The sequence below is a fragment of the Mytilus galloprovincialis genome, chromosome 5 (genome assembly GCF_965363235.1).
Source record: "Mytilus galloprovincialis chromosome 5, xbMytGall1.hap1.1, whole genome shotgun sequence".
Lineage (NCBI taxonomy): Eukaryota > Metazoa > Mollusca > Bivalvia > Mytilida > Mytilidae > Mytilus > Mytilus galloprovincialis.
The window spans coordinates 51,035,345-51,053,063 of record NC_134842.1 but is presented as its reverse complement, the minus strand read 5'-3'; the positions used below and the strand labels follow the sequence as shown (position 1 = coordinate 51,053,063).

General features: G+C 36.0%; 2 long non-coding RNA genes and 20 other non-coding genes across 22 annotated transcripts in view; 5 read left to right on the top strand and 17 right to left on the bottom strand.

Annotated features, from left to right (window-relative positions):
• The window catches only part of LOC143075996 (uncharacterized), a 284,414-nt gene that overhangs the window by 89,493 nt on the left and 177,202 nt on the right, over positions 1–17,719 (bottom strand). The window lies entirely within an intron of this gene.
• Trnag-ucc (transfer RNA glycine (anticodon UCC)) lies at positions 278–349 on the bottom strand. The gene has a single exon. It is a non-coding gene; the product is annotated as a tRNA-Gly (tRNA).
• Trnag-ucc (transfer RNA glycine (anticodon UCC)) lies at positions 597–668 on the bottom strand. Its single transcript has one exon. It is a non-coding gene; the product is annotated as a tRNA-Gly (tRNA).
• Trnap-cgg (transfer RNA proline (anticodon CGG)) lies at positions 2,142–2,213 on the bottom strand. Its single transcript has one exon. It is a non-coding gene; the product is annotated as a tRNA-Pro (tRNA).
• Positions 2,587–2,659, top strand: Trnav-aac (transfer RNA valine (anticodon AAC)). Its single transcript has one exon. It is a non-coding gene; the product is annotated as a tRNA-Val (tRNA).
• On the bottom strand, positions 2,992–3,063 carry Trnag-ucc (transfer RNA glycine (anticodon UCC)). The gene has a single exon. It is a non-coding gene; the product is annotated as a tRNA-Gly (tRNA).
• Trnag-ucc (transfer RNA glycine (anticodon UCC)) lies at positions 3,311–3,382 on the bottom strand. Its single transcript has one exon. It is a non-coding gene; the product is annotated as a tRNA-Gly (tRNA).
• Trnap-cgg (transfer RNA proline (anticodon CGG)) lies at positions 4,861–4,932 on the bottom strand. The gene has a single exon. It is a non-coding gene; the product is annotated as a tRNA-Pro (tRNA).
• On the top strand, positions 5,306–5,378 carry Trnav-aac (transfer RNA valine (anticodon AAC)). The gene has a single exon. It is a non-coding gene; the product is annotated as a tRNA-Val (tRNA).
• Positions 5,715–5,786, bottom strand: Trnag-ucc (transfer RNA glycine (anticodon UCC)). The gene has a single exon. It is a non-coding gene; the product is annotated as a tRNA-Gly (tRNA).
• Trnag-ucc (transfer RNA glycine (anticodon UCC)) lies at positions 6,034–6,105 on the bottom strand. Its single transcript has one exon. It is a non-coding gene; the product is annotated as a tRNA-Gly (tRNA).
• On the bottom strand, positions 8,722–8,793 carry Trnag-ucc (transfer RNA glycine (anticodon UCC)). Its single transcript has one exon. It is a non-coding gene; the product is annotated as a tRNA-Gly (tRNA).
• Positions 9,041–9,112, bottom strand: Trnag-ucc (transfer RNA glycine (anticodon UCC)). The gene has a single exon. It is a non-coding gene; the product is annotated as a tRNA-Gly (tRNA).
• Positions 10,607–10,678, bottom strand: Trnap-cgg (transfer RNA proline (anticodon CGG)). The gene has a single exon. It is a non-coding gene; the product is annotated as a tRNA-Pro (tRNA).
• Trnav-aac (transfer RNA valine (anticodon AAC)) lies at positions 11,052–11,124 on the top strand. The gene has a single exon. It is a non-coding gene; the product is annotated as a tRNA-Val (tRNA).
• On the bottom strand, positions 11,461–11,532 carry Trnag-ucc (transfer RNA glycine (anticodon UCC)). The gene has a single exon. It is a non-coding gene; the product is annotated as a tRNA-Gly (tRNA).
• Positions 11,780–11,851, bottom strand: Trnag-ucc (transfer RNA glycine (anticodon UCC)). The gene has a single exon. It is a non-coding gene; the product is annotated as a tRNA-Gly (tRNA).
• Positions 13,321–13,392, bottom strand: Trnap-cgg (transfer RNA proline (anticodon CGG)). Its single transcript has one exon. It is a non-coding gene; the product is annotated as a tRNA-Pro (tRNA).
• Trnav-aac (transfer RNA valine (anticodon AAC)) lies at positions 13,766–13,838 on the top strand. Its single transcript has one exon. It is a non-coding gene; the product is annotated as a tRNA-Val (tRNA).
• Positions 14,171–14,242, bottom strand: Trnag-ucc (transfer RNA glycine (anticodon UCC)). Its single transcript has one exon. It is a non-coding gene; the product is annotated as a tRNA-Gly (tRNA).
• Trnag-ucc (transfer RNA glycine (anticodon UCC)) lies at positions 14,490–14,561 on the bottom strand. Its single transcript has one exon. It is a non-coding gene; the product is annotated as a tRNA-Gly (tRNA).
• LOC143075988 (uncharacterized) lies at positions 16,596–17,534 on the top strand. The gene is made up of 2 exons (XR_012978498.1): positions 16,596–16,729; positions 17,350–17,534. It is a non-coding gene; the product is annotated as an uncharacterized LOC143075988 (long non-coding RNA).

The window sequence follows — 17,719 nt, the reverse complement described above, 5'->3', positions numbered from 1 at the left end:
AGTTTGCTGTCTGTTTTACTTGTTTCAAGATTACTACAGTTAGTGTCAAAAGTTGTTCAGCACTACTGGTCCAAATGGTTTAGTTGTATCAACTTGGATTGGTAAAGAGATGAAATTAATGCCGGTATGCCGAGTAGTCCGAAATTTGAAATCACTGGGGTGCTTCTATTAAAAAGTTGTGGAAGCACTGAGACAACATGAATCGGAATGGTCAGAATATTTTTTTTTTTCAAATGACGTCTACAGGCAATAAATTTCATTCAATATAAAAAATTCATGCGTCGGCCGGGAGTCGAACCCGGATCGACTGCTTGGAAGGCAACCATGCTAACCGTTACACCACCGACGCCATAATTACACCTGTTTAAATTTTCTTAGATATATATCGCATTCGAGTTCATTACCCATCAATATATAAAGCTTCATATATTTGAAGTTTTATAGCAAATTGTATCTTAACCTATTGGAGTTAAGTTAGACAAAAAGATATGAAAACAAGCTCTCTCGCAAATAAAGAAACACTACATTTCCGAATGTTCGTCAACTCGTGTAAGGAACATGCTATTTGATTCCATCAAATCCAAACAAAAATTACGTGCGTCGGCCGGGAGTCGAACCCGGATCGACTGCTTGGAAGGCAACCATGCTAACCGTTACACCACCGACGCCATGTTAATGATGTGAACGAAATTCTTTCTTATAGCACAGACGTATACAGCCAGTTTATTGAATTACGTGGCAATGCATATATGCAGGCTAGATTAAAAAAAAAAATATAACACAACTTTAATGATATTGATATATATCTTATGATGTCTATTTCTTTAAAATTTCCCCATGCTAACAAAATATTTACTTCTACACTGCTACATAGTACATGATAGCTGATGCCAATTATTCCGTAATTGATACGGTATAGAAATTATCCAAAGTTGAAACTTTAAGAGGTCCTGAAAGTTTAATTCTTTGTCTCATCATTGTGCAATTAATTTAACAGTATCGTACACTTGTTGTAGGTTATGCTAATTTGTAGTGGAAATACGAATCAATTACTGAGGGGCGTAATTAATCTTCGAACATATGTTACATTCTCTAAACCACTATTTGAAGAAAATGTTTTCTGGGAGGAAGAATTGGAGATAAAGTCTGCTGAACGGAACAAGATAGACGGAAAAACAACAGGGAATTTGCTTTCCCGAATGTTTAGGTTATACACTGTATACGAAACAAAGACCGGTGAACATATGTTTACATGATGACGACACGAACAGTATAATTGCCCGAGGCGAAATATAAACTTATAAGAAAATGTATGAAATTCATGATAACATTAAAGAAAAAATACAGTTCATAAGAGGGCGATAACGATGACGCAAATACAACTTTTGGATAGCGGATTGAAAGGGTGAAATTTAGAATCTCAAAAAGAATAGGACAAAATCCAGCAACAGATGGATAAGAGAGAGAGAGAGAGAGAGAGAGAGAGAGAGAGAGAGAGAGAGAGAGAGAGAGATATTACCAATCTTTAGCGTCGAAATTGTATACCACAACATGGTGTTAGTGCCAGTCTTATTACTTCTATCAAATGATATCCTTTCTAGAACCGTGGGGGTCATTATGCAATGGGTGTAGTCTGTCTGGGAGGAAACACAAATCTGACTTACCGGAGACCGGAATGTTAACATCGATCCGCAGTCAGGAATCCCTGGACGAAGAATGAGACGCAATCACCACGGTAACGACAACGTGTCATAATTAAAGCAGGATAGATACGGCTGAAGTACGTTACTACTATTTTACGAAAGAAGCGAAGCAAAATCCACCGAGGCCCAAAAGATTAACATGATCAAGACCATTTATATTCTAGTATCCATGACACCTCTATGGTAGGAAATTGACCAGTTGAATGAATATACTGTACATGGTTGGAGACTCCCTTTTAAGTTGTATCACGAGTAATGTCTATAGCCCATTTTGCAGGCTGACATTGATGAGGACGGGAAGACCAGATGGGTAACGATATTACGCTGCTTGTATATTTGTGCTTCCGTGATTCTCTAAATTGTGGCCTTACATCATTGGTACCTCAGTTTCGCGATTTGATGTTAAATGAGCGGATCCTTTTGCAATGCCAAAAATTAGGGCTCGTCCGGGAGTCGAACCCGGGACCTCTCGCACCCGAAGCGAGAATCATACCACTAGACCAACGAGCCTGACACTGCTTAGTGAAATTAAATAGATTATAAATAATTTCATATCACATACCACATTGTACCAAGACAGTGAACAAGTATTCCAATCTCTAGAATATGTTATTTTTATTGACAAATTGTAGCTATCGATTGAAAATTAAGAACGGTTTCTATGTGACAGGAATAACTAAAAATTAAAGTATACACTACGTGTTGGATCAATTTGAGATTTCGAATACAAAAGAAAGACGACATATGTTAAAATAGCGATTGTCTGCCGGCAGAAGTTAAGTTAACCATCAATTAGGTCAACTGTTGATATGCCTGAGCTGCAATGCTGTGCCGTTGATTTCCGTCATGGTTTTAAGCTTAAATTCACGCTTAGAACCCCAAGGTTTCCGTGGTGTAGTGGTTATCACATCCGCTTAACACGCGGAAGGTCCTGAGTTCAATCCTCAGCGGAAACATCTATTTTTGCTGTCTTGAAGAATGGCCAATTTTAAATGGCATCAACGTTCAAACAGTTTGCTGTCTGTTTTACTTGTTTCAAGATTACTACAGTTAGTGTCAAAAGTTGTTCAGCACTACTGGTCCAAATGGTTTAGTTGTATCAACTTGGATTGGTAAAGAGATGAAATTAATGCCGGTATGCCGAGTAGTCCGAAATTTGAAATCACTGGGGTGCTTCTATTAAAAAGTTGTGGAAGCACTGAGACAACATGAATCGGAATGGTCAGAATATTTTTTTTTTTCAAATGACGTCTACAGGCAATAAATTTCATTCAATATAAAAAATTCATGCGTCGGCCGGGAGTCGAACCCGGATCGACTGCTTGGAAGGCAACCATGCTAACCGTTACACCACCGACGCCATAATTACACCTGTTTAAATTTTCTTAGATATATATCGCATTCGAGTTCATTACCCATCAATATATAAAGCTTCATATATTTGAAGTTTTATAGCAAATTGTATCTTAACCTATTGGAGTTAAGTTAGACAAAAAGATATGAAAACAAGCTCTCTCGCAAATAAAGAAACACTACATTTCCGAATGTTCGTCAACTCGTGTAAGAAACATGCTATTTGATTCCATCAAATCCAAACAAAAATTACGTGCGTCGGCCGGGAGTCGAACCCGGATCGACTGCTTGGAAGGCAACCATGCTAACCGTTACACCACCGACGCCATGTTACTGATGTGAACGAAATTCTTTCTTATAGCACAGACGTATACAGCCAGTTTATTGAATTACGTGGCAATGCATATATGCAGGCTAGATTAAAAAAAAAAAATATCACAACTTTAATGATATTGATATATATCTTATGATGTCTATTTCTTTAAAATTTCCCCATGCTAACAAAATATTTACTTCTACACTGCTACATAGTACATGATAGCTGATGCCAATTATTCCGTAATTGATACGGTATAGAAATTATCCAAAGTTGAAACTTTAAGAGGTCCTGAAAGTTTAATTCTTTGTCTCATCATTGTGCAATTAATTTAACAGTATCGTACACTTGTTGTAGGTTATGCTAATTTGTAGTGGAAATACGAATCAATTACTGAGGGGCGTAATTAATCTTCGAACATATGTTACATTCTCTAAACCACTATTTGAAGAAAATGTTTTCTGGGAGGAAGAATTGGAGATAAAGTCTGCTGAACGGAACAAGATAGACGGAAAAACAACAGGGAATTTGCTTTCCCGAATGTTTAGGTTATACACTGTATACGAAACAAAGACCGGTGAACATATGTTTACATGATGACGACAGTATAATTGCCCGAGGCGAAATATAAACTTATAAGAAAATGTATGAAATTCATGATAACATTAAAGAAAAAATACAGTTCATAAGAGGGCGATAACGATGACGCAAATACAACTTTTGGATAGCGGATTGAAAGGGTGAAATTTAGAATCTCAAAAAGAATAGGACAAAATCCAGCAACAGATGGATAAGAGAGAGAGAGAGAGAGAGAGAGAGAGAGAGAGAGAGAGAGAGAGAGAGAGAGAGAGAGAGAGAGATATTACCAATCTTTAGCGTCGAAATTGTATACCACAACATGGTGTTAGTGCCAGTCTTATTACTTCTATCAAATGATATCCTTTCTAGAACCGTGGGGGTCATTATGCAATGGGTGTAGTCTGTCTGGGAGGAAACACAAATCTGACTTACCGGAGACCGGAATGTTAACATCGATCCGCAGTCAGGAATCCCTGGACGAAGAATGAGACGCAATCACCACGGTAACGACAACGTGTCATAATTAAAGCAGGATAGATACGGCTGAAGTACGTTACTACTATTTTACGAAAGAAGCGAAGCAAAATCCACCGAGGCCCAAAAGATTAACATGATCAAGACCATTTATATTCTAGTATCCATGACACCTCTATGGTAGGAAATTGACCAGTTGAATGAATATACTGTACATGGTTGGAGACTCCCTTTTAAGTTGTATCACGAGTAATGTCTATAGCCCATTTTGCAGGCTGACATTGATGAGGACGGGAAGACCAGATGGGTAACGATATTACGCTGCTTGTATATTTGTGCTTCCGTGATTCTCTAAATTGTGGCCTTACATCATTGGTACCTCAGTTTCGCGATTTGATGTTAAATGAGCGGATCCTTTTGCAATGCCAAAAATTAGGGCTCGTCCGGGAGTCGAACCCGGGACCTCTCGCACCCGAAGCGAGAATCATACCACTAGACCAACGAGCCTGACACTGCTTAGTGAAATTAAATAGATTATAAATAATTTCATATCACATACCACATTGTACCAAGACAGTGAACAAGTATTCCAATCTCTAGAATATGTTATTTTTATTGACAAATTGTAGCTATCGATTGAAAATTAAGAACGGTTTCTATGTGACAGGAATAACTAAAAATTAAAGTATACACTACGTGTTGGATCAATTTGAGATTTCGAATACAAAAGAAAGACGACATATGTTAAAATAGCGATTGTCTGCCGGCAGAAGTTAAGTTAACCATCAATTAGGTCAACTGTTGATATGCCTGAGCTGCAATGCTGTGCCGTTGATTTCCGTCATGGTTTTAAGCTTAAATTCACGCTTAGAACCCCAAGGTTTCCGTGGTGTAGTGGTTATCACATCCGCTTAACACGCGGAAGGTCCTGAGTTCAATCCTCAGCGGAAACATCTATTTTTGCTGTCTTGAAGAATGGCCAATTTTAAATGGCATCAACGTTCAAACAGTTTGCTGTCTGTTTTACTTGTTTCAAGATTACTACAGTTAGTGTCAAAAGTTGTTCAGCACTACTGGTCCAAATGGTTTAGTTGTATCAACTTGGATTGGTAAAGAGATGAAATTAATGCCGGTATGCCGAGTAGTCCGAAATTTGAAATCACTGGGGTGCTTCTATTAAAAAGTTGTGGAAGCACTGAGACAACATGAATCGGAATGGTCAGAATATTTTTTTTTTTTTTTCAAATGACGTCTACAGGCAATAAATTTCATTCAATATAAAAAATTCATGCGTCGGCCGGGAGTCGAACCCGGATCGACTGCTTGGAAGGCAACCATGCTAACCGTTACACCACCGACGCCATAATTACACCTGTTTAAATTTTCTTAGATATATATCGCATTCGAGTTCATTACCCATCAATATATAAAGCTTCATATATTTGAAGTTTTATAGCAAATTGTATCTTAACCTATTGGAGTTAAGTTAGACAAAAAGATATGAAAACAAGCTCTCTCGCAAATAAAGAAACACTACATTTCCGAATGTTCGTCAACTCGTGTAAGGAACATGCTATTTGATTCCATCAAATCCAAACAAAAATTACGTGCGTCGGCCGGGAGTCGAACCCGGATCGACTGCTTGGAAGGCAACCATGCTAACCGTTACACCACCGACGCCATGTTACTGATGTGAACGAAATTCTTTCTTATAGCACAGACGTATACAGCCAGTTTATTGAATTACGTGGCAATGCATATATGCAGGCTAGATTAAAAAAAAAAATATCACAACTTTAATGATATTGATATATATCTTATGATGTCTATTTCTTTAAAATTTCCCCATGCTAACAAAATATTTACTTCTACACTGCTACATAGTACATGATAGCTGATGCCAATTATTCCGTAATTGATACGGTATAGAAATTATCCAAAGTTGAAACTTTAAGAGGTCCTGAAAGTTTAATTCTTTGTCTCATCATTGTGCAATTAATTTAACAGTATCGTACACTTGTTGTAGGTTATGCTAATTTGTAGTGGAAATACGAATCAATTACTGAGGGGCGTAATTAATCTTCGAACATATGTTACATTCTCTAAACCACTATTTGAAGAAAATGTTTTCTGGGAGGAAGAATTGGATGGGGGGGTCGAGTGGACCTTTAAGTGACTGGACGTTGTGTTTATGTCTAAGGAAATATTTACTGTGTTATAAGTGATTGCTCGGATTTCCAAGCATATTTTCGGAATATAAACGTTCTAACTTGTATCAGAAGTAAGTTTTTGACTTTAATTATAACAAAACTGTCGTTTGTAATGTTTTACATTATTGTAAACATTGTCGTATAAAAAGAGGCTACCCAAGGGTGAATTATATTATAATGGAGAGACTTCCATCCTTATTAAGGAGTACCATTGAAAATGCTTGTGAACAATTTCGAAATATTACATTTACTGTGCATGGTGAAAGTGACAGAGCACGTATTTCTATAATGTTTGCAAATGAAGATACAAATAAAAGTAAACGAAAGTCGATTTCAACTGTCAACCGTGACAAAAAACGAATGAAAGAGTATAACAACAGTGTTGAAACTATTTCGAATATTGAAAATCATATCGAGATGATTCATTCAGATTGTGTATTTGAAAGCAATAAAATACAGGACGAAACAGTGGCGGCAAATACATCGGATATAATGGACATTGAAGATAACCCGTCTGAGGCCTCCGTTATAGCATGTTCAGGTAACATTGAAACCGGTATAGAACGTCCAACTATAGAACTGAGTGCAATCGATACAGGTAAAGAATTGTCTGTATCAGTTAATTGTGTCAATAGAAAAAATGTAAATAAAAACAAAGGTAGATTATCCATGGACAAAATTGAAAGGAATAAATGTAATACAAAAGATGATGAACTTTCAGAATTTCCGCCGCTTAGTAAAGTAAATTACAGGGATATTCTATCTGCTACATCTCAACGCGATAAATTGGTAGAAAATAATGACAAAAGTAAACAAACATTTCCGTCAAATATTGCAACTGATATTAAGTTAATTCCAAAATTTGTTTTGAAACAATCAGGAGGTCGTAACGAATTGTTGATCGGAAAAACATTGAGGAATCGTCTGATATTGTATCATATAGATGAGAAAGAATTTGAAATACTCGATTGCAGTGACCGAGGTTTCTATAAATTTAATAAAGTGTTGACTGAAGATTTTCGTGATGTAAGAACTATACCGAAATTGATGACTGATGATGTGAGAAAAGGACTAGATGAGATGATAGAATTTGCGACAAATAAAAAACTTTAAATGTTTTATTATTTTATTATATGTTGATTTGTAAGAGAGATAGTTTGTATGTTGTTTGTGAGTATGTTGTGAAAAAGTTTTTCCAAATATTTTGAAAATTTTTGTGCTCTGTTTGCATGTCTTAAAATAGCTGATGATTGACTCGATATTTAATACTTCGAATTTTGATTGCGTTGTGGAATGGAATCCAGCCCAGTGCGAACAATATTTTCTATTGTATTATTTTTTGTCCTCTGTCGGAAAATAAGACGTCATAATCATTTTTCACTCTAAATTTTCTTTGTATTCTGTGTAAGCTTTTTATCAATTTGAATGTATGTGCTGAATGGTAGATAAGAGTGAGTTAGAATATAAGTATATGAATATTTTTCTATAAGGATATAATATGATATCTATATATGAGTATATAACCAGATAATTGTGTTCGTGAAAAATATTTCATGCATTTGAATTGTAAATGTAGAATATTGAATGTTTCTTTTCAGAGAAAGGACAGTAATTGATAATAATGTTTTTCATTGATGTGTAATTCTGAACTGTGATATGTAAATACGAAGTTTGATTATAATAAAGATAAAAAAAAAAAAAATCACATCCGCTTAACACGCGGAAGGTCCTGAGTTCAATCCTCAGCGGAAACATCTATTTTTGCTGTCTTGAAGAATGGCCAATTTTAAATGGCATCAACGTTCAAACAGTTTGCTGTCTGTTTTACTTGTTTCAAGATTACTACAGTTAGTGTCAAAAGTTGTTCAGCACTACTGGTCCAAATGGTTTAGTTGTATCAACTTGGATTGGTAAAGAGATGAAATTAATGCCGGTATGCCGAGTAGTCCGAAATTTGAAATCACTGGGGTGCTTCTATTAAAAAGTTGTGGAAGCACTGAGACAACATGAATCGGAATGGTCAGAATATTTTTTTTTTTCAAATGACGTCTACAGGCAATAAATTTCATTCAATATAAAAAATTCATGCGTCGGCCGGGAGTCGAACCCGGATCGACTGCTTGGAAGGCAACCATGCTAACCGTTACACCACCGACGCCATAATTACACCTGTTTAAATTTTCTTAGATATATATCGCATTCGAGTTCATTACCCATCAATATATAAAGCTTCATATATTTGAAGTTTTATAGCAAATTGTATCTTAACCTATTGGAGTTAAGTTAGACAAAAAGATATGAAAACAAGCTCTCTCGCAAATAAAGAAACACTACATTTCCGAATGTTCGTCAACTCGTGTAAGGAACATGCTATTTGATTCCATCAAATCCAAACAAAAATTACGTGCGTCGGCCGGGAGTCGAACCCGGATCGACTGCTTGGAAGGCAACCATGCTAACCGTTACACCACCGACGCCATGTTACTGATGTGAACGAAATTCTTTCTTATAGCACAGACGTATACAGCCAGTTTATTGAATTACGTGGCAATGCATATATGCAGGCTAGATTAAAAAAAAAAAATATCACAACTTTAATGATATTGATATATATCTTATGATGTCTATTTCTTTAAAATTTCCCCATGCTAACAAAATATTTACTTCTACACTGCTACATAGTACATGATAGCTGATGCCAATTATTCCGTAATTGATACGGTATAGAAATTATCCAAAGTTGAAACTTTAAGAGGTCCTGAAAGTTTAATTCTTTGTCTCATCATTGTGCAATTAATTTAACAGTATCGTACACTTGTTGTAGGTTATGCTAATTTGTAGTGGAAATACGAATCAATTACTGAGGGGCGTAATTAATCTTCGAACATATGTTACATTCTCTAAACCACTATTTGAAGAAAATGTTTTCTGGGAGGAAGAATTGGAGATAAAGTCTGCTGAACGGAACAAGATAGACGGAAAAACAACAGGGAATTTGCTTTCCCGAATGTTTAGGTTATACACTGTATACGAAACAAAGACCGGTGAACATATGTTTACATGATGACGACACGAACAGTATAATTGCCCGAGGCGAAATATAAACTTATAAGAAAATGTATGAAATTCATGATAACATTAAAGAAAAAATACAGTTCATAAGAGGGCGATAACGATGACGCAAATACAACTTTTGGATAGCGGATTGAAAGGGTGAAATTTAGAATCTCAAAAAGAATAGGACAAAATCCAGCAACAGATGGATAAGAGAGAGAGAGAGAGAGAGAGAGAGAGAGAGAGAGAGAGAGAGAGAGAGAGAGAGAGAGAGAGAGAGAGAGAGAGATATTACCAATCTTTAGCGTCGAAATTGTATACCACAACATGGTGTTAGTGCCAGTCTTATTACTTCTATCAAATGATATCCTTTCTAGAACCGTGGGGGTCATTATGCAATGGGTGTAGTCTGTCTGGGAGGAAACACAAATCTGACTTACCGGAGACCGGAATGTTAACATCGATCCGCAGTCAGGAATCCCTGGACGAAGAATGAGACGCAATCACCACGGTAACGACAACGTGTCATAATTAAAGCAGGATAGATACGGCTGAAGTACGTTACTACTATTTTACGAAAGAAGCGAAGCAAAATCCACCGAGGCCCAAAAGATTAACATGATCAAGACCATTTATATTCTAGTATCCATGACACCTCTATGGTAGGAAATTGACCAGTTGAATGAATATACTGTACATGGTTGGAGACTCCCTTTTAAGTTGTATCACGAGTAATGTCTATAGCCCATTTTGCAGGCTGACATTGATGAGGACGGGAAGACCAGATGGGTAACGATATTACGCTGCTTGTATATTTGTGCTTCCGTGATTCTCTAAATTGTGGCCTTACATCATTGGTACCTCAGTTTCGCGATTTGATGTTAAATGAGCGGATCCTTTTGCAATGCCAAAAATTAGGGCTCGTCCGGGAGTCGAACCCGGGACCTCTCGCACCCGAAGCGAGAATCATACCACTAGACCAACGAGCCTGACACTGCTTAGTGAAATTAAATAGATTATAAATAATTTCATATCACATACCACATTGTACCAAGACAGTGAACAAGTATTCCAATCTCTAGAATATGTTATTTTTATTGACAAATTGTAGCTATCGATTGAAAATTAAGAACGGTTTCTATGTGACAGGAATAACTAAAAATTAAAGTATACACTACGTGTTGGATCAATTTGAGATTTCGAATACAAAAGAAAGACGACATATGTTAAAATAGCGATTGTCTGCCGGCAGAAGTTAAGTTAACCATCAATTAGGTCAACTGTTGATATGCCTGAGCTGCAATGCTGTGCCGTTGATTTCCGTCATGGTTTTAAGCTTAAATTCACGCTTAGAACCCCAAGGTTTCCGTGGTGTAGTGGTTATCACATCCGCTTAACACGCGGAAGGTCCTGAGTTCAATCCTCAGCGGAAACATCTATTTTTGCTGTCTTGAAGAATGGCCAATTTTAAATGGCATCAACGTTCAAACAGTTTGCTGTCTGTTTTACTTGTTTCAAGATTACTACAGTTAGTGTCAAAAGTTGTTCAGCACTACTGGTCCAAATGGTTTAGTTGTATCAACTTGGATTGGTAAAGAGATGAAATTAATGCCGGTATGCCGAGTAGTCCGAAATTTGAAATCACTGGGGTGCTTCTATTAAAAAGTTGTGGAAGCACTGAGACAACATGAATCGGAATGGTCAGAATATTTTTTTTTTTTTTTCAAATGACGTCTACAGGCAATAAATTTCATTCAATATAAAAAATTCATGCGTCGGCCGGGAGTCGAACCCGGATCGACTGCTTGGAAGGCAACCATGCTAACCGTTACACCACCGACGCCATAATTACACCTGTTTAAATTTTCTTAGATATATATCGCATTCGAGTTCATTACCCATCAATATATAAAGCTTCATATATTTGAAGTTTTATAGCAAATTGTATCTTAACCTATTGGAGTTAAGTTAGACAAAAAGATATGAAAACAAGCTCTCTCGCAAATAAAGAAACACTACATTTCCGAATGTTCGTCAACTCGTGTAAGGAACATGCTATTTGATTCCATCAAATCCAAACAAAAATTACGTGCGTCGGCCGGGAGTCAAACCCGGATCGACTGCTTGGAAGGCAACCATGCTAACCGTTACACCACCGACGCCATGTTACTGATGTGAACGAAATTCTTTCTTATAGCACAGACGTATACAGCCAGTTTATTGAATTACGTGGCAATGCATATATGCAGGCTAGATTAAAAAAAAAAATATCACAACTTTAATGATATTGATATATATCTTATGATGTCTATTTCTTTAAAATTTCCCCATGCTAACAAAATATTTACTTCTACACTGCTACATAGTACATGATAGCTGATGCCAATTATTCCGTAATTGATACGGTATAGAAATTATCCAAAGTTGAAACTTTAAGAGGTCCTGAAAGTTTAATTCTTTGTCTCATCATTGTGCAATTAATTTAACAGTATCGTACACTTGTTGTAGGTTATGCTAATTTGTAGTGGAAATACGAATCAATTACTGAGGGGCGTAATTAATCTTCGAACATATGTTACATTCTCTAAACCACTATTTGAAGAAAATGTTTTCTGGGAGGAAGAATTGGAGATAAAGTCTGCTGAACGGAACAAGATAGACGGAAAAACAACAGGGAATTTGCTTTCCCGAATGTTTAGGTTATACACTGTATACGAAACAAAGACCGGTGAACATATGTTTACATGATGACGACAGTATAATTGCCCGAGGCGAAATATAAACTTATAAGAAAATGTATGAAATTCATGATAACATTAAAGAAAAAATACAGTTCATAAGAGGGCGATAACGATGACGCAAATACAACTTTTGGATAGCGGATTGAAAGGGTGAAATTTAGAATCTCAAAAAGAATAGGACAAAATCCAGCAACAGATGGATAAGAGAGAGAGAGAGAGAGAGAGAGAGAGAGAGAGAGAGAGAGAGAGAGAGAGAGAGAGATATTACCAATCTTTAGCGTCGAAATTGTATACCACAACATGGTGTTAGTGCCAGTCTTATTACTTCTATCAAATGATATCCTTTCTAGAACCGTGGGGGTCATTATGCAATGGGTGTAGTCTGTCTGGGAGGAAACACAAATCTGACTTACCGGAGACCGGAATGTTAACATCGATCCGCAGTCAGGAATCCCTGGACGAAGAATGAGACGCAATCACCACGGTAACGACAACGTGTCATAATTAAAGCAGGATAGATACGGCTGAAGTACGTTACTACTATTTTACGAAAGAAGCGAAGCAAAATCCACCGAGGCCCAAAAGATTAACATGATCAAGACCATTTATATTCTAGTATCCATGACACCTCTATGGTAGGAAATTGACCAGTTGAATGAATATACTGTACATGGTTGGAGACTCCCTTTTAAGTTGTATCACGAGTAATGTCTATAGCCCATTTTGCAGGCTGACATTGATGAGGACGGGAAGACCAGATGGGTAACGATATTACGCTGCTTGTATATTTGTGCTTCCGTGATTCTCTAAATTGTGGCCTTACATCATTGGTACCTCAGTTTCGCGATTTGATGTTAAATGAGCGGATCCTTTTGCAATGCCAAAAATTAGGGCTCGTCCGGGAGTCGAACCCGGGACCTCTCGCACCCGAAGCGAGAATCATACCACTAGACCAACGAGCCTGACACTGCTTAGTGAAATTAAATAGATTATAAATAATTTCATATCACATACCACATTGTACCAAGACAGTGAACAAGTATTCCAATCTCTAGAATATGTTATTTTTATTGACAAATTGTAGCTATCGATTGAAAATTAAGAACGGTTTCTATGTGACAGGAATAACTAAAAATTAAAGTATACACTACGTGTTGGATCAATTTGAGATTTCGAATACAAAAGAAAGACGACATATGTTAAAATAGCGATTGTCTGCCGGCAGAAGTTAAGTTAACCATCAATTAGGTCAACTGTTGATATGCCTGAGCTGCAATGCTGTGCCGTTGATTTCCGTCATGGTTTTAAGCTTAAATTCACGCTTAGAACCCCAAGGTTTCCGTGGTGTAGTGGTTATCACATCCGCTTAACACGCGGAAGGTCCTGAGTTCAATCCTCAGCGGAAACATCTATTTTTGCTGTCTTGAAGAATGGCCAATTTTAAATGGCATCAACGTTCAAACAGTTTGCTGTCTGTTTTACTTGTTTCAAGATTACTACAGTTAGTGTCAAAAGTTGTTCAGCACTACTGGTCCAAATGGTTTAGTTGTATCAACTTGGATTGGTAAAGAGATGAAATTAATGCCGGTATGCCGAGTAGTCCGAAATTTGAAATCACTGGGGTGCTTCTATTAAAAAGTTGTGGAAGCACTGAGACAACATGAATCGGAATGGTCAGAATATTTTTTTTTTTCAAATGACGTCTACAGGCAATAAATTTCATTCAATATAAAAAATTCATGCGTCGGCCGGGAGTCGAACCCGGATCGACTGCTTGGAAGGCAACCATGCTAACCGTTACACCACCGACGCCATAATTACACCTGTTTAAATTTTCTTAGATATATATCGCATTCGAGTTCATTACCCATCAATATATAAAGCTTCATATATTTGAAGTTTTATAGCAAATTGTATCTTAACCTATTGGAGTTAAGTTAGACAAAAAGATATGAAAACAAGCTCTCTCGCAAATAAAGAAACACTACATTTCCGAATGTTCGTCAACTCGTGTAAGGAACATGCTATTTGATTCCATCAAATCCAAACAAAAATTACGTGCGTCGGCCGGGAGTCGAACCCGGATCGACTGCTTGGAAGGCAACCATGCTAACCGTTACACCACCGACGCCATGTTACTGATGTGAACGAAATTCTTTCTTATAGCACAGACGTATACAGCCAGTTTATTGAATTACGTGGCAATGCATATATGCAGGCTAGATTAAAAAAAAAAAATATCACAACTTTAATGATATTGATATATATCTTATGATGTCTATTTCTTTAAAATTTCCCCATGCTAACAAAATATTTACTTCTACACTGCTACATAGTACATGATAGCTGATGCCAATTATTCCGTAATTGATACGGTATAGAAATTATCCAAAGTTGAAACTTTAAGAGGTCCTGAAAGTTTAATTCTTTGTCTCATCATTGTGCAATTAATTTAACAGTATCGTACACTTGTTGTAGGTTATGCTAATTTGTAGTGGAAATACGAATCAATTACTGAGGGGCGTAATTAATCTTCGAACATATGTTACATTCTCTAAACCACTATTTGAAGAAAATGTTTTCTGGGAGGAAGAATTGGAGATAAAGTCTGCTGAACGGAACAAGATAGACGGAAAAACAACAGGGAATTTGCTTTCCCGAATGTTTAGGTTATACACTGTATACGAAACAAAGACCGGTGAACATATGTTTACATGATGACGACACGAACAGTATAATTGCCCGAGGCGAAATATAAACTTATAAGAAAATGTATGAAATTCATGATAACATTAAAGAAAAAATACAGTTCATAAGAGGGAGATAACGATGACGCAAATACAACTTTTGGATAGCGGATTGAAAGGGTGAAATTTAGAATCTCCCCAGCAGGCACTCAACGTTTAATAAACGTTGAAATGAGGTTGAAATGTGATCAACGTATATTCAACGTTGAAACAACGTAACATTTTCAACGTTGAGGAATAAACCAACATTCAACGTTGAATTAACGTTGATCATTTCAACGTTGTAATTGGAACGTTGATTCAACATTGAATCAACGTTAATTTATTTACTCATAGTAGGCCTATATAAAAAAAATCATTATCAGAAGGCAATATAATGCATAACTGTAGAAGTATATATTTATAAAGAAAAGAATGAAAAAGAGTTTTGGGTTTCACAAAACAGTATAGTACTAACTATTGGTCACTCTTTTAACTTGAGTTTTGCGTCACAGTGACGGTATGAGAAAAGGGGGGGAGGAGGTAAGTCGTTTGATACTAAATTTTTAGGGAATAAGAAATATAATTTATTAATTTCATTTCACATAACTTTAATTTGAACATAAAGATAACATGCAAAGAAATTTAAAATAGTTGATTAACAACAATGACCGCGATTTCTTTCATTCATATTTTCGCGGGATTTGAACAGGAAGTTAGATTGCCCATGCGCATTATTTAAACACGCACCTTTCCTGTATTTGAAAAAGAACAACAAAGGACGAAGTCTAAAGAGAAACTTCCCGTTTATCACGTATATTTATGGTATGTAGATGTTTGCATGTGGCTATCACGGTTTGTTATATTTATGAATTGTGTTTAGAAACTCTGAATCGGTATCATATTGCACAATTAGAGAACATTATAACGTCAACATTGTATTCCAGAAAACAGATCAGAACACATGGAAGGGCCATAATATATATAATTTCCTCTAATTATACTATTTCTAAGAGCATTTAATGTGGAAAGCATATTTAGTTTCATTTTAAAGTTTAAGTAAAGATTGTTACAATTATTATCCTTAAAGATTCACATAAGAAAAAGGGGGGATAAGCAAGTGTTTACATTATTTTGCTCAGGTAAATTTCCCAACATGTTTACTTAATACTATATATATATGCGATTCTTTTAGTTTAACTTTAAGGCTTGGTAAACCACATACTTTTTGACGATCATATTAAACAATGAATTTCAACTGGACAACAAAGTATTGAATTTGAACGATCATGGAAAATTGATACTTTTATTGTTTTATTTTTACAAAAACAAGTCAGTCTGAGCCTTTACTGATCTTCAGGTGATCTCTAACTCTGTGTAATATGAGAAATGCATGTTTACATTAATGTGTATGTAACCTGGTTTTGAATGTTATAGCAGTCCATTATCTGATATCATGAACATGTATTATTTATTTTACAGAGCTTGTCAAACAGATCAATGGCTAAAAGGCATCAAGTGGAGCAAAATTAAAATTCAGTTTTGGGAATTCCAGTCTTTAAAATCATCAAAGGTAGGTTTTTTGTCTGTATAGCTATATACCATTTGTGTTCAAACAGGGGCGGATGCAGGAATTTTCGAAAGGGGGGGTGCTAACCCAGGGCACCCAGGGCAAAGGGGGGTGCAAAACATATGTCCCGATACAAATGCATTGATCGGCAAAAATAAAGGGGGGGTGCGCACCCCCGGAACCCCCCCCCTGGATCCGCCACTGTCAAAGATTAATCTTTTGTTTATTCTAATTTTGTTTACCTTAAATACCATATTTTGTTTGTCTTTATATCTAAGCTATTCTAGTAAAGCTCTTTATTTTATGTTAGTGGAATTGTGCAGTCCTCGATAAAAAAAAACTTATTTAGGTAAAGTGTTTTCATTGTTATCAATAACATAGTGAAACCAGCAGTCTTACAAAACTCAGGTTGAAGCTTCTTCATTAACAAAAAACTACTAATAGTAAACATTAATGTATATATTTTTATTAATGATTATCTTATTACAATATGTGCATCGTCATTATAGTTTTATTTATTTTCAATGCTTCTAGAAACAAATTGAAAGTGGCTCGAATTTAAAATTTCTTTTCAGGACATACAATTTATATTTATTATATATATATAATCTGATTTTTTCCAGAGTTTAAATATACTGCAAGAGTAAAAAGATGTCACTTGGAAATACATATCTGATAAAGACCTCTCCTGCTTAAAATTTACCGCTGAAAGATCCCGAGGTGGTGGAAGAATGATGACATGCAATAAGGACAAAAAGAGACAAATATAACAAATGAATTTATAAAATAAATTTTGTATCAAAAGAAATATCATTGTATTACTATTTTTGATATTTTTGTTCCTGAGTAAATAAGTATTAATGTAATGGTTTTTGAGGGTAATATATACATTTATATAACATATATGTATATATAATAAAGGACCTTTGTTTTTTGTGGATAGATGTCTGGTTAGCAGTTATGCAGCATCTTCTTATTTACGTAAATATTGCG